The sequence below is a fragment of the Dromiciops gliroides genome, chromosome 2, assembly GCF_019393635.1.
Source record: "Dromiciops gliroides isolate mDroGli1 chromosome 2, mDroGli1.pri, whole genome shotgun sequence".
NCBI classification, from domain to species: Eukaryota; Metazoa; Chordata; class Mammalia; order Microbiotheria; family Microbiotheriidae; genus Dromiciops; species Dromiciops gliroides.
The window spans coordinates 165,151,962-165,167,153 of record NC_057862.1 but is presented as its reverse complement, the minus strand read 5'-3'; positions in this window follow the sequence as shown (position 1 = coordinate 165,167,153).

The window sequence follows — 15,192 nt, the reverse complement described above, 5'->3', positions numbered from 1 at the left end:
CTACTCAACACTTGGTATGAAAAAAAAATGTTGTAAGATACAAAAATACTGTACATGTTGAAAGGCCATAGGAAGTCTAACATTTCTAGTGGGGATGGACATGACAGAAAACACCTAGTCTGTCTATTTGGGAATGTATAATCTAGACAAGATAAACCCAATGAATTCATGGATAACATGGCTGAATACATGAATTCACATGTGTACATGTGCTTGGACATACAACTTTTGAACAATTGTTGTTTCAGACCCATGGTTTCTTTGAGGTAGGGATGTTCCAATGATGAATCTCTACCAATGTAGATCAGCAACTGTTTTGCAAAATACATTCTTCAAAAGTTACCTAAGAGACTTGTCCAAGGCTACACAGTAAATGTCAAAGACAGAATTTGAACCCAGATTTTCCTGACTCTACCTCCAGCCCTCATCCCTTATTATGCTACTAAACTAAAACTCTCTTACTTTAACAAGAAGTGCAAGTTTCTTCATGTACTCGATATGGTAAAACATTTTCCTAGCAGCTTTCTTCAATTCAGCATTCTCTCTCTTCCAGAGTGATGTGAAGGTGTTCCTAGGCACATAGCCAACACTTCACTGCAGGGCCCAGGGTGTGAGCATAACACAAGTTAAAAATCATTAAATTAGGCAAAGATCCAACAGACTTAAATTTTCTGGGTGTTTTTTTTTTTTTGGATCACTTACAGTGAGGAACACTGTGACATGATTTAAAATGATGATTTAATACAGTAAAGGAAGAGGGACACTAAAAACCAAGTAGTGCAGCTGTGCAGTTCTCATAAAATTAGTCCATTATGTGCAAATTGATGGCCAATCCCTAGATTTACATGATGTTTATGGTATCAGAATATCTGACAAAAATTTATGTCAATATTTATGCCTTTATAAATTAAGCAACCAGCACTGTTATGATGGCTACTAATTAAAGTGGAACCCGAATAATTGACCTTTAAATTCAGATGACTTTGAAACTCAAAACAACTGCATTAGGATAGCAGCCTAGACTAGTAGAGTGGACAATGAATGGATTAGGAGACAGGAGTCCTGGGTTTAGCTAGGACTTACCAGGAATAGATATGACACATAGGGTGACAGACCAGATTCCCATTATAAGATTTGTGGACTTGGTTCCATCAGCATTTAACAGTTCCTTGAGCAGCAATCACTGGTAATTCGAGGTACCTAACTGCTAGGAAGGCTCATGACAAATGGCCACCACTCATTTTTCTGCTATTTTTTTATCTCATTCATGTGCGTGTGTGTGTGTGTGTGTGTGTGTGTGTGTATGTGTGTTCCAGTCTTTTCCCTTAAAAAAATGGGACATCTGCCCTGCTTCAGTCCTGTGGTACCTCTCTTGTTCTCCATGACTGTTTGTAGATAATTTGGTATAATTCTCCAGTAATGTTTGCCAATTCTATCAGAACCCTTAGAGGTAATTCATATGGGGCTGGTGACTTAAATTCATCCAAGGCTTCTAAGTGCTTTCTTAACATCTTCTCACTTATCATGGCTGTCAGTACCTTATTATCCACTTTTGTTCTGTCTATTCCAGTCTAAAGCTCATTTTCCATTGCAGAGAAAATAAAAGCAAAATGAGAATTAAGTATCTGGGCTTCCTCTCCATGTTACCCATTATCATTGCTTTATAAGACTTGGGATTTGGTCCTATCCCTTCTTTGGTGACATTTAATATGCTCCTAAATTATGTTAAGATGCATCTTAAATGTAAACTTACTTTCTGTATCATCCTCTACTCTTGAAACTCTTGCCCTCTTGTCCTATAGCTGATCAAGCCATATCAAACCTCAGCCCTAGACTTATCACAGTCTCCTCTTTATTTATTACTATTCAACTGATGCTGAATGGAACTGGTGGAAAGGGGAATTATAGAAGAGATAATATAGTAAATAGGAGAGATGGTGGTTAAAAAACAAAAACAGGAGGTGGAGCCAAGATGACAGAGAGAAGCCAAGAAGTTGCCTGAGCTCTCCCAAGTTTCCCTCAGAAACAGCATTAAATCAAGCCTCTAAACAGATTTTGGAGATACAGGACCTACAAAAAGACAGAGAGACACAATCATCTAACTTGAGATAATTTAGAAGACTTCAGAAAATGTCTGTCTCACTTGGGCAAAGGGGGAGCACAGGGTGGCTCAGTGCAGCGGGAGGGCATCTGGGCAAGTCAGCAGGAGGCTCTTTCTTGGCCACAGTGCAAATCTGCAGCTGAGGCCCCTTGGCCCTGACTCAACAGGCTGGTGGTTCAGCAGGCCAGTTGTGAGACTCACCAGCCCTGGCTCAGAGGGCAAAGTGCCAGGTAGAGAACCAACCACAGGACAGGTGCAACTAGGCCAAGCCATCCCAGCACAGGAAACAAGTCTAGGATGGTGAGAAATCTGAAAGTCACAGAAGCCTCAGAGCAGAAAGTCAACCTGACCCCCCACAACCCCCCCAGCACAAGAAACTTGCAACAGTGATCCCTGTGCCCCAGGAGTAGACCTCAACTTTAAAAATAAAAAATAGTCTAAAATATAAGAAACAGAAAAGGACCCTTATCATTGAGAGCTTCTATGGCATCAGGGAAGACCAAAACACAAACTCAGATGAGGACAACACTGTTAAAAAGCCTACATGAAAAGCCTCAAGGGGGAACATAAATTGGTCTCAAGACCAAAAATCCATCTTGGAAGATCTCAAAAAGGATTTTAAAAAACCAAATAAGAGAGGTAGAAGAAAAAAGGGAAAAGAAATTAGTTATGCAAGAAAATTATGAAAAAAGAGTCAATAGCTTGGAAACGGAAGCACAAAAATTGACTGAAGAAAACAATCCCTTAAAAAATAAAATTGGCCAAATGGGAAAAAATATCCACTGAAGAAACTAACTCCTTCAAAAGTAAAATTGGCCAAATGGAAAAGGAGGTGCAAAAGCTTACTGAAGAAAATAACACCATAAATCAGATGGAAGCTCCATGAGACACCAGGAATCAGTCAAACATAATCAAAAGAAAGAAAAAATAGAAGAAAATGTTAAAAACCTCATATAAGGACCACTGACCTAGAAAATAGATTCAGGAGAGATAATTTAAGAATTATTAGACTAGCTGAAAGCCATGGTCAAAAAAAAAAAGAGTATAGACACCATCTTCCAGGAAATTATCAAGGAGATATTGTAGAATCAGAGGATAAAATAGTCATTGAAAGAATCCACCAATCACCTTCTAAAAGAGACCCCAAAAGGAAAACTCCAAGGAATATTGTAGCCAAATTCCAGAATTATCAGGTGAAGGAGAAAATACTGCAAGCAGCCAGAAAGAAACAATTTTAATATCATGGAGGTACAGTCCGGATTGTACAGGACCTGGCAGCTTCAATATTAAAGGATCAGAAGGCTTGGAATATGATATTCCAGAAGGCAAAGGAGCTTAGGTTACAATCAGTGATCCACTACTCAGCAAAATTAATCATTATCTTTCAGGGGAAAAGATGGATATTCAATGAAATGGGGACTTTCAAGGTTTCAGGAAAAGATCAGAACTAAATGGAAAATCTGATCGTAACATACAAGTCTCAAGAGAAGTATAAAAAGGTAAATGGGAAAAAAGTTATTCAATAAGGTTAAACAGTTTACATCCCTATATAGGAAGATAAAAAACAAAGGGGACAATAGGATGAAGGGAAATACACGGTTAGTAATCATAACTGAAAATGTGAATGGGATGAACTCTCCCATAAAACGGAAGTGAATGGCAGAGTGGATTAAAAACAAGAATCCTACAATATGTTGTTTACAAGAAACACATGTGAAGCAGAGATGCACACAGAGTAAAGGTAAAGTTTGGAGCAGAATATATTATGCTTTACTTGAAGGCAAAAAAGCAGGTGTAGCAATTTATCTCAGACAAAGCAAAAGCAAAAAAATGACCTAATTAAAAGAGATAAGAAAGGAAACTACGTCTTGCTAAAAGGTATCATAGACAATGAAATAATATCAATACTCAACATGTGAACCTGGAAAGACTTAGGTAGACTGATGCTGAGTGAAGTGAGCAGAACCAGAAGAAAAGTGTACACAGTAACAGCAACATTGTATGATGATCAACTGTGATAGACTTGGCTCTTCTCAATGATCAATTCCAAATGAACAATTCCAAAGAACTCATGACAGAAAATGTTCTCCACATCCAGAAAAAAGAACTGTGGATTCTGAATGTAGATTGAGCCATACTGTTTCTACTTTTTGGTGTTTTTTTAAATTTATTTATTTGTTTTTTTATTTATTTAGGTTTTTCCCTTGTGTTCTGATTTTCTTTCACAACATGACTAATACATAATTATGTTTAATGTGATTGTACATATATAACCTATATCAGATTGCTTTCTATTTGGGGAGGGGGGGGAGGGAAAAAATTTGAAACTAAAAATCTTATGGAAACAAATGTTGAAAACTATTTTTACATGTAACTGAAAAATAATAAAATCCTTTTATGATTTAAAAAAATACTAAACATGTGATAGTCAGGGGTGTAGCCAAGATGCCAGAGTGCCAGAGGAAAGGCTATGACTCTCTGAGCTCCCAACAGATCTGTCCACATACCTCCAAAAAATGCCATAAGACAAATCCTGGAGCAGCAAAACCCACAAAAGAACAGAGTGAGACTATTTAACATCCAAAGATAGCATAAATAGGTGGTAGGGATTGTCTGCTGTACAGGATAACAGAGGAGTGCAGTGCACAGCACAGATCTAGCTCCAGGAAGGCCACATCTCATGAGCCTCAGAATCTTCAGCATCAGCAGCTTCTTCTGAAACTTGTCTCATGGATTGGTGAGGTGGTCCAGCAGTTGCCTGGGGGGAAATTGTGGGGGTCTCTGCTGGATCAGAGGCAGGAGCACTGCTGTGTTCCTCAGGAAGTGAACTTGAGTGGCAGTGGCCCAGTGGGGGAGGGGCCTAGGCACACCAAACTTGAGGACCACAGAGAATCAGATTTCAATCAGACTTCTATTCCCAGGTGAAAGAGCAAGCAGCCCATGGTTACTTGCGGGCTAGGAGTGCTGAGAACAAGCCTCTCCTTGAATTGTACCACCTGGGAACCCCTGAAACTTGGGACAGTGCATCCTGGAAGTAGTGCTCCATGTTAAGGAGGAGTTAAAAGCCAAGAAATAGTCTGGCAAGCTGAGCAGGCAGAGAAAGCAACACACCATTGAAAGTTTCTTTGGTGGAATGGTAGATCAAAATACACCCTCAGAAGAATAATATGAATTGGTCTCAAGACACAGAATTGATCAAAAAGGACTTTGAAAATAAAGTAAGAGAGGTAGAGGGAAAAGTAAGAGAAGTAGAGGAAAAAATGGAAAGAGAAATGAGAGTAATGCAGGAGGTTCATGAAAAAATGTAAACAGTTTTAAAAGCCAAATTGGCCAAATGGAAAAGGAGGTACATAAACTCTTTGAAGAAAATCATTGCTTAAGAATTAGGATAGAGCAAAAAGCAGCTAATGACTTTATGTTAAATCAGGACACAATAAAGCCAATCCAAATGAATAAAAATATAGATGGCAATATGAAATATCTCCTTAGAAAAACAGCTGACCTGGAAAATAGATCCACGAGCGATAATTTGAAAATTGTTGGACTACTTGAAAACCACGATCAAAATAAGAGCTTAGACATCATCTTCCAAGAAATTGTCAAAGAAAATTGCCCTGATATTCTGGAAGCAGAAGGTAATATAGAAATTGAAAGAATCCACTGATTACCTCCTAAAAGAGATCCCAAAAGGAAAACTTCCAGGAATATTATAGCCAAACTCCAGAGATCCCAGGTAAAGGAAAAAAAATTACAAGCAGCCAGAAAGAAACAATTCAACTACTGTGGAACCACAGTTAGAGGATAGCACAGGATCTATCAGCTTCTACATTAAAGGATCTGATGGCATGGAATATGATATTCTGGAGGGCAAAGGAACTGGGACTACAACAAAAAATCACCTACCCAGTAAAACTGAGTATAATCTTTTTGGGGGGAGGGGGGAAGCTATGTGGCACAGTGGATAAATCACTGGCCCTAGATTCAGGAGGACCTGACTTCAAATCTGGCCTCAGATGCTTGATACATACTAGAGGTGACCCTGGGCAATTCACTTAACCCTCATTGCCCCAAAAAATAAAAATAAAAAATAAAAATAAATAAAATCAACCACTATAATCTTTCAGGGGAAAAATTGGGAATTCAATGAAAAAGAGGACTTTCAGGCATTCATGATGAAAAGACCTAAACTGAATAGAAAATGTGACTTTGAAATACCAGACCCTAGAGATGCATAAAAAGGGAAACAGGAAGAAGAAACCATGAGGGATATTAAAATGTTAAACTGTTTACATTCCTACATGGGAAGATAATACTTCTAACTCATAAGAACATTTTCAGTATTAGGGCAGCTGAAAGGAATATACTTATACAGAGGGAACAGGTGTGAATTGAATATGAAAGGATGATATTTATAAAGCATTTATTTTTTGTTTATCCTTGTTTTTTGTGGAGAAGGCAGGGTGGGGTGGCTTATGTCTGGGACTGGATTTGGGCTTAGGGTCTCCTGGGTCCAGGGCTGGTGCATTGTCCACTGTGTCACCTAGCTGACCCATAATAACATCTTTAAAATAAAGTTAAGTGGGGGCAGCTAGGTGGCACAGTGGATAAAGCACCAGCCCTGGATTCAGGAGGTCCTGAATTCAAATCTGACCTCAGACACTTGACACTTACTAGCTGTGTGACCTTGGGCAAGTCACTTAACCCTCACTGCCCTGCAAAAAACCAAAAATAAACAAATAAAATAAAGTTAAGTGGTAAGAGGAATGCACTGGAAGAAAGGGAAAGGGAGAGGTAGAATGTGGTAAAGTAGCTCACATATAAGAAACAAGAAAAAGTTTATGGAGTAGAGGGGAAGATGGGGAAGGAGCAGGGGACTGAGTGAGCCTTACTCTCATCAAAATTGGCTCAAAGAGGGAATAACATACACACTCAAGTGGGTATAGTAATATATTTTGCCCTGAGGGAAAGTGGGAGGGGAAGGAGAAAAAAGGGGCAGAGGCAAAGGAAGGTAGCGCAGATTGGGGGAGGGGGCAATAAAAAGGAAAACATTTTTGAGGAGGGATAGGGTGAAAGAAGATAGAAAATAGAGTAAATATCAAGGGGAAGGAATAGGATGAAGGGTAATACAGTGAGCAATAGTAATTGTGAAAGAAATGAGATCAGAAGGACATATGAAAAATGCAAACCATCAACAGAATAAGAACTGATGGTATCTGAATACATATTGAAGTATAATTTTAATTGTTAATTCCTCTTTCTAAAGTTATTTTATCTGTTTTCTTTCACAACCTAATGTGCAGATTTTTGCATGACTGCACATGTATGACTTATATTGAATTGCTTGATTTCTTAGGGAGGGGTGAGGAGGGAGGGAGGAAGAAAATTTGGAACTGTGGTAAAAAATGAAAGCTTTTAACTAAAATTTAAAAGAGTTGGTTAACAATAACTGAAGGATGCCAGCTTTTGAAGGACTGCCCTTTCGGGGAGGAGACCATGACGAACAGCCGTGTGCCTGCTGATACTCAGGAGAGTGTGACCGAGCACTCCAATTCCGGGGTGCAAGCTTAAAAGCAAGGAGAGAACGGGAGTGCTCTCTCTCTCTCTCTCTCTCTCTCTTGCTCTCACTCTACACACACACGCTGACTCAAGTTTGACGGCGTGTTTCTGGTGATCAGCCCTGGTCCTCGGTAGCAGCATGTGCTTGACGTGGTTCTCAGTGAGTTTTATAAGGAATATAGACTAAGCTTAGATCTAAGACTATTTATTTGTATTTCTACTTTCCTATTTCCCTAACCAGCATCACCTTGTTTGTTGGTTAATTAATCCCCAAACAATAAAAGCTAAGTAATCCATCTCTAGCTAAAGCTCAGAGGCTTCTTTCACTTACTGGTCTGGGAGATATATAAGGGAAAGGTTAAAGGGGTGTTCAATGCTCTTATATCCAATTTTAAATCTCACAGAACACAAGGTTTTAAAAAATCAATTTGAAAAAATAAACCAATGGGGAAAAATATTAAACATGGATGCACCAAGTGGTATAGTATCAAAGTTAAATGAGTTACAAGAGGAAATATTAAAACTATACTAGTGGAACATCTTAACCTATCCTCTCAGAACTAGAAATATGTAACCACAAAATAAATAAGAAAGAAGTTAAAGAGGTGAATAGAATTTTAGAAAAGTTAGATATGATTGACCTATGTAGAAAACCGAATGGTGATAGAAAGGAATATACCTTTTACTCAGTGGTATATGGCACATAAACAAAAATTGACCATGTATTAGGACACAAAATCCTCACAGTCAAATGTAGAAAGGCAGAAATAGTAAATGTATCCTTTTCAGATCATGATGCAATAAAAATTACAGGTAATAAAGAGCTATGGAAAGATAGACTGAAAATTAATTGAAAACTAAATAATTTCATCCTAAAGTATGAGTGGGTCAAACAACAAATCATAAAAAACAATCAATAACTTCAGCAAAGGGAATGACAACAATGAAACAACATAGCAAAACTTATGGGATGCAGGCAAAGCAGTTCTTAGGGGAAATTTTATACCTCTAAATGCTTACATGAATAAAATAGAGAAAGAGAAGATCAATGAATTGTGCATGCAACTAAAAAAGCTAGAAAAAGAACAAATTAATAAAAATTGCATCCAGTAATGTGTTCTAGCAGACATTTCTATAGTAATCTTTAATGTATCTCAATTTTAATGTTTTTAAGGTAATATATAATGTAGCACAAGGATTGTGGTCATTGAACTAATAGCATTTGAGAATTTTGAGAAAATAGCATTGTATACCAATTAGAACAAAACTAAAGGACAAAACAAACATTAAACATTTCCCCAGGGAATCCATTTTAAGCAAATTAATTTGAAAATTAATTTTATTTATAAATTATATCAATATCAAATAATTTATATGTGACTGTGCTCAATAAGGTTTATAATCAGCAGAACCACTAGTTGACCATCAGGCTTATTTAATTTCTGCCTCCCAACCTTAAATTAATTGGGTCTTAACACATTACAACAATATATTGTGTTTTATACCTAGTACTTGAGTTTTATGACCAGGAAATTTATAGTTTTGAAGACATTAAAACTTATATAGCTTTCCATTTTCTTGAAATATTTGTTGAAAGTTACTGAAGAGCATGAAAGATGTGTTGTTTGATTTTGCTGAGCTACTTATTTCTTTTTCTTTTTTAATCTTTGTTACAAGGGAATGGTTCACTGTTAGGGGAAGAGGAAAGGATTGTTTTGAAATGAAGAAGATATATAAGCAAAATCTATCAATAAAAATAAGATGGCTGAGGAAACTAGACTATCATCTGAAATTGTGGATTTCTGTACTCTATCTGAACTAAAAAGGCAAAACAGTATGTGAATTCCCTCTAAAGGACTATTTCAATCAACAAGAATTTATTAAGTACCCATTATGTGCCATGTACTTTGTTAGTTACTAGGAATATGAAGAGCAACATGAAACATTCCCTTCCTCCCAAGAAGATGTTTTATCTACTGTTCTTGGCTTTGATTTTGCAGATAAGATTCAAACTATATCAAGGAAAATCAAAATCATCATTCTTTGTGAGGTTAGAGACCTTGTGACTAGAAAGAATAAGTTCAGAATATATTAGTTTTTTCTCTTGTGAGAAACCTTGGATCTGTTAAGATAAAGGCTTACTTAAATCATTACTTGCTCTTGTAAATATTACAGTGAGCTTTGTAAGTTATACATTAATAATAGCTTGTTAATGATAATAATAGCGCCATCTAACATATATTTACCTAGTACTTTATAGTTTTCAAATCACTTAGATATATATTATCTCACTTGATCTATACAGTTCTGGGAGGTAAGGAAGGCGGGCATTGTTATATCCATTTTACAAACAAGAAAAAATGTCTCAGGGAATTTGAACAAGAATGCAGAGTTTTGGAATAAAAACTGGCATGGCTAATTCTCCCATTTCTTTCTAGGGTATCACCATCCTTCTAGTCAACCAGGTTATAATTTCAGAACAATCTTTACCTCCTCCCTCTCCTTCACTCCACCTATACAATCAGTTATCAAGTTTTATCAACTTTACCTCTATAATATGTTGTTCAGTCGTTTCAGTTGTATCTGACTCTTCGTGACCCCACTGGGTTTTTCTTGGCAGACATACTGGAGTGGTTTGCCATTTCCTTCTCTATAATATCTTTTGTATCTATTCTCTTCTTTCTTTCCTTTCACACAGACACTATTCTAGTGGAGGTTCTCATCACCTCTCTCCTGCACTATTGCAATAGTCTCCTTATTGACCTCCTTTCCTCAAGGCTCTCACCTCTCCACTTTATCCTTTACACAGGAACCAGAGTTATTTTCTTAAAGCATTAGTCTGACAATGCCACTTCTCTTAGTCTGTGGCTCCCATTTATCTCTAGGATCAAATATAAACTTTTCTTCAGGGCATTTAAAGCTCCTTACGACTTGACTCCAAGATACTTTTAAAGCTTCTTATACATTGTTCCACTTTATATACTGTATGGTGTGACCAAATTTGCCTCCTGGCTATTCTTTACACATGATAATCTATATGCCTTCTTTTTGCCTTTGCACCATCTCCCATGCCTGAAATTTTCTCCCTCCTCCCTTTCACCTTAAGCTCAGGTTAAGTACCACATTCTCCATGGGACCTTTCTTGATACCCACAGGTGTTAGCAACTCCCCATCCTTAGCCACTATTACCTTAACTTTTATCAAACTTTTTTTTTCTGACCATTCACTCCTATTAGTAAAAAAATGAGCACAAAATTCCTATATGTCTACATTTTGAAAAATGTATAATTACACACACATATATCCATTATAAAAATGGACACACACACAGACACATACATATACTCATATACATATATGAGATAAAGATGAAATGACATATGCTTAAAGTTGCTAGAGAGCCCTGAGGAAGTTGAAACTTTACACAGTGAAGCAAGAACAGGTGAGGGTAGCTGTGTTTCTGTTGGAAATAAGTCTCATGATGGGTTATTGAGGGGAGTAAGGTATGCAATTGCTATAACTTCCCTTACATTGGTTGATCACATAACTCTTGGGGTCAGGCCATGATCCTCAGTATGGAAATTACTGCTCTAAAAAAAAATCTGTTAGCTACTATAGTGTTTGTACAATTCACTAGAGATTAGCCATGTACTATCTTATGGTTTTCCTTCTAAAGTCTTTAAAGGGTGTTTAAATATTTTATTTTTGCCTAGTTTGTTGTTATCTAATTACTTGTTTCCCCTTTTAACTGTTCACTTCTACTTCCCTCCTAGATTGTAACCTTTCCGTGGAGAGGGATCATATCTCAATCTTTCTTTTATCCATTGCTGTTCCCAGCACAAAGACTTGAACATATTACAATCTGAAATGTGGAAATTTATTTTCATTTGGGGACCCTACCTTTAGGCTGAGATTAGAAAGCCTTAGGCCCTCAGGGTCTCTTCTGTGTGGGAGGGGCTGGTGCCCCTCCCCCTCTGCTTCAGCTGAGCCAAAAAGCCCCGTGGGCTGTAGAAGACACCAGGTCAGACAGCTGGGGTGAAAAAGCCCCCAGCTCCCTCTGACCTGAGCGGAGGTATCCGAGAGATCCTGGGCTTGTCCAGGCTGGCCTTTGGTGTAGCACATGAGGCTCGAGCGCAACCCCCCCACCAGCCGCAGCCCTGGCTGGAGGATTAGCCTGGTCTGTGGGGGCACAGGAAGCCCCGAGATTTGAGTGGAGAGAAGAAAAGGTATATTTAGACCTGGGAGTTAGATTAGGGGGAGGATGGACAAGAAGAGGTCAAGAGGCAACTGAGGAGATGGCAAAGGTTGGAGAAGATAGACAGGGGGCTACAAGGACACAGGAGAAGTCAAGAAGGAGTAGGAGCAGAGAAAAGAGAGGCCGAAGGGCAGACTGACGGAGCAGACAGACAAAAGGTCGGTGAGAGAGAAACACAGGGGTTCAGCGGTGGCAGTAAGGAGAGGAAAGTTAGAGGCAGGGGGATTTACAAAGTGAAAGGGGCTCGGAGTTAGAATAAAGTATCTGAGTGCCCTAAGGCAAAAGGCAGCTAAGGCCCTTATTGTATTAAAAAAAAGGTAGAGATGCAGTGGAAAGAGACACACCACAATGCAGTCAGGTTGTACATTTTATTTCCCTGTATTCTTAATTTTAAATAGTATCTCATAAATAAACTCTGCTTTGATTATTTAGTTAAGAGCCTTCTTTAGCTTATCAATTTGGGAGTGGAGCAGTGTGGTGGGACTTTATAAATGGCCCACATTAAATTAATAGCAGTCAGATAGCCAAATAGTCAAAAGTCCCAGATTAAGTACCCTAATCAGATTAGCCCCCCAAATTAGGCCTAGTCATTAATAAATATTTTCACAGAAAGATATTTGATTTAATTTCACAGAAAACAACATGACTATCACTGCCTATCAAGGTATCTGAAACATGCTAAACCTTTGCAATCTATAGTGAGTGAAGGTTTGTGTCACATATTTGTTATTATTTTTGCTATTGTTGTTGTTATTAATGACCTGGGAACCAGGGGACCTGTATTCTACTCCTGGTTCTGCCAATCACTTCCTGACCTTAAGTTAATCACTTACATTTGAAAGGGGCTAAAATTCTAGCTAGTCTGTCTAAAATATCTAATGACTGGTCACCAATAAATTATAAGTTTTAGCAAGAGTTAGACTTTTAAGCATTTATTAAGGAGAATAAGAATTTGGTGAAGAGAAAGAGAAAGGCCTAAGAGAAAGCACATTTCTAGCTCCCTTCTCCACCCGAGTCCTGAGGAAAGAGTGCGAGAGAGCCAGCCTTGCCCCCTCTTCCTCCCACAAGCAAACATTACTTCCTGACATCAAAGAAAAGCTACATGGCCTTGCCCTCAGAGGCCTTCTCCTCATAGTGGTGCTTTCCTTCAGTAAGTCTCCAGCAGGTGGCATCATTCCAATCATTACACATTGTTGGAGTCTTACTTTCCCATCTGTAAAAATGGAGATGGATTGGATGGCAGCATAGCATAAGGAATGGAGAGTTGGCCTTGTAGCCAGGGAAACCTAGGTTCAAGTCCTGGTACTGATTGTAGCCAGGGAAACCTAGGTTCAAGTCCTGGTACTGATTGTGTGGCCTTGCATAAGCTACTCAGCCTCTTGGTATGTTCTTGCTCAGTTGTTTTCATTCATATTCAACTCTTCATAACCCCAATTGGGGTTTTCTTGGCAAAGACACTGGAATGGTTTGCCATTTCCTTCTAAAGCTCATTTTACAGGTGAGGAAACTGAGGCAAACATAATTAAGTGACTTGCCCAGGGTCACACAGCTAGTAAGTGTCTGAGGCTAGATGTGAACCCAGGTCTTTCTGACACTAGTCCTAGTGCTCTATCCATAGAGCCACCTAACTGCCTCCTTAATCTGTTCTATTTAGTGCTTTAAGAATATAAAAGAATATAATGAGCTATTTAGCAGAGGGAGTTTTCTTACCCAAGAGTTCCCTAGACTAATGAAATCATAGGTCCCATCCTCATCCCCAAAATCCTTCCAATTTTAGAATTCCATGATTTCATGGTGGAGCAGCCTTTTTTTTTCCCCACACACATACATACTTGTGGTTCCTTTCCTACCCAGAAATCTATTCTTTATAAGAACAGGATTCCCACCACTCCTTTCTTCCCCCTCTCATTGCTGGATAATGTTGTAAATGGAAGAGGTCAAGTTGACAAGTTGCTGCTATTAGGTTATTGTGTATTTTTGATTAAAATATTTGACTAAAGATTTGCTGCATATTTAAAGTTCATCTATCACTGTTTTCACACTTGTGTGAGTTTCCAGTGTTCAATTGCAAATGCATCTTATCTTTGTATTGAAAAGACTTCTATCTGCATTTCAGAGAAGGCTTTTCAATTTTGTTATAAAACCTCATTACTTTTTTATTACAGACTTAGTGGAGCCTTCTTTGTTGAATTGAATCATATGATTCACTGTTAGCTAGACATTTAATACAATATAGACTTTATATTGTTCAGTATTCTTCTTGGCCCTTTATTTGCACTTTGGAAACTCTCTTTAGAAATAAATGAAATATGATATTTCTTAGGAATATTTCAGACCTGCGCCCAATAGGCAGTATTTTGTAGCTTATTATCCAAATGTAATACAATATTAGGATTTTTTAAAAATCCTAATTAATTTAAACTTCCTATGTCGAACAATAAGAAATTAGTCACTTTTTAAAATGAGGTAGAAGAAAATGCACTTATTACATCTTCACCAAGTATGGTACCATGGAAAGAAAACAAAGTTTGAAGTCAGAGGACCTGAGTTCTAAATAACAACTCTACCACTTACTACCTGTGTGACCTTGAAGAAATCACTTTACTTCTGTAGGCCTCACTTTTTTCATCAGTATGATGAGGGAGGTTGGTCTAGATAACCTCCAAGGTCCCTTCCAACTCAAAATTTATGGCCCCATAATGCTCTAAACTCTTTTTTCATGCTTCAAAAGATCTTGGCTTTTACCCATATGAATAATCCATCTACCCATACAAATGACAAGCCCTCTATGTTTCGATAATAGAGACTCTTTATGAGTTGTGGAAAAGAGTTGATCACCTAGTGGTCAACCTTGTGCTATGATGCAAACTTTACAAAATATAGGTGCTTTTATTTCTTTAAGAAATACAATTCATATAGTTCCCTATAAAACTGCCTAATGACAGAACTCATTGCTTTAAAAGTGCTTTTAGAAAATTGCACCTCACCTACCTCACAAGGCTCTCTGGCCTTATGATGGGAGGCAGAATGGTCCTATGGTAAGAATATTAGATTTAGAGTCAGAAGACCTGCCTTTGAAACATTGGCTACTCCCTTTGTGACTCTGCACAAGTGACTTAACCTCCCAGGCTCTCATTTTCTTCCTTTGTCCAATGAAAGGGGTGGGCTAAATAGTCTTCAGAGGTCCCTTTTAGCACTATATCTATGATCCTATTGTCCATTCGGGAATTTACATTTTATAGAAGGCTTCACACTCCCTCACAAAATTCTAAGAAAATGG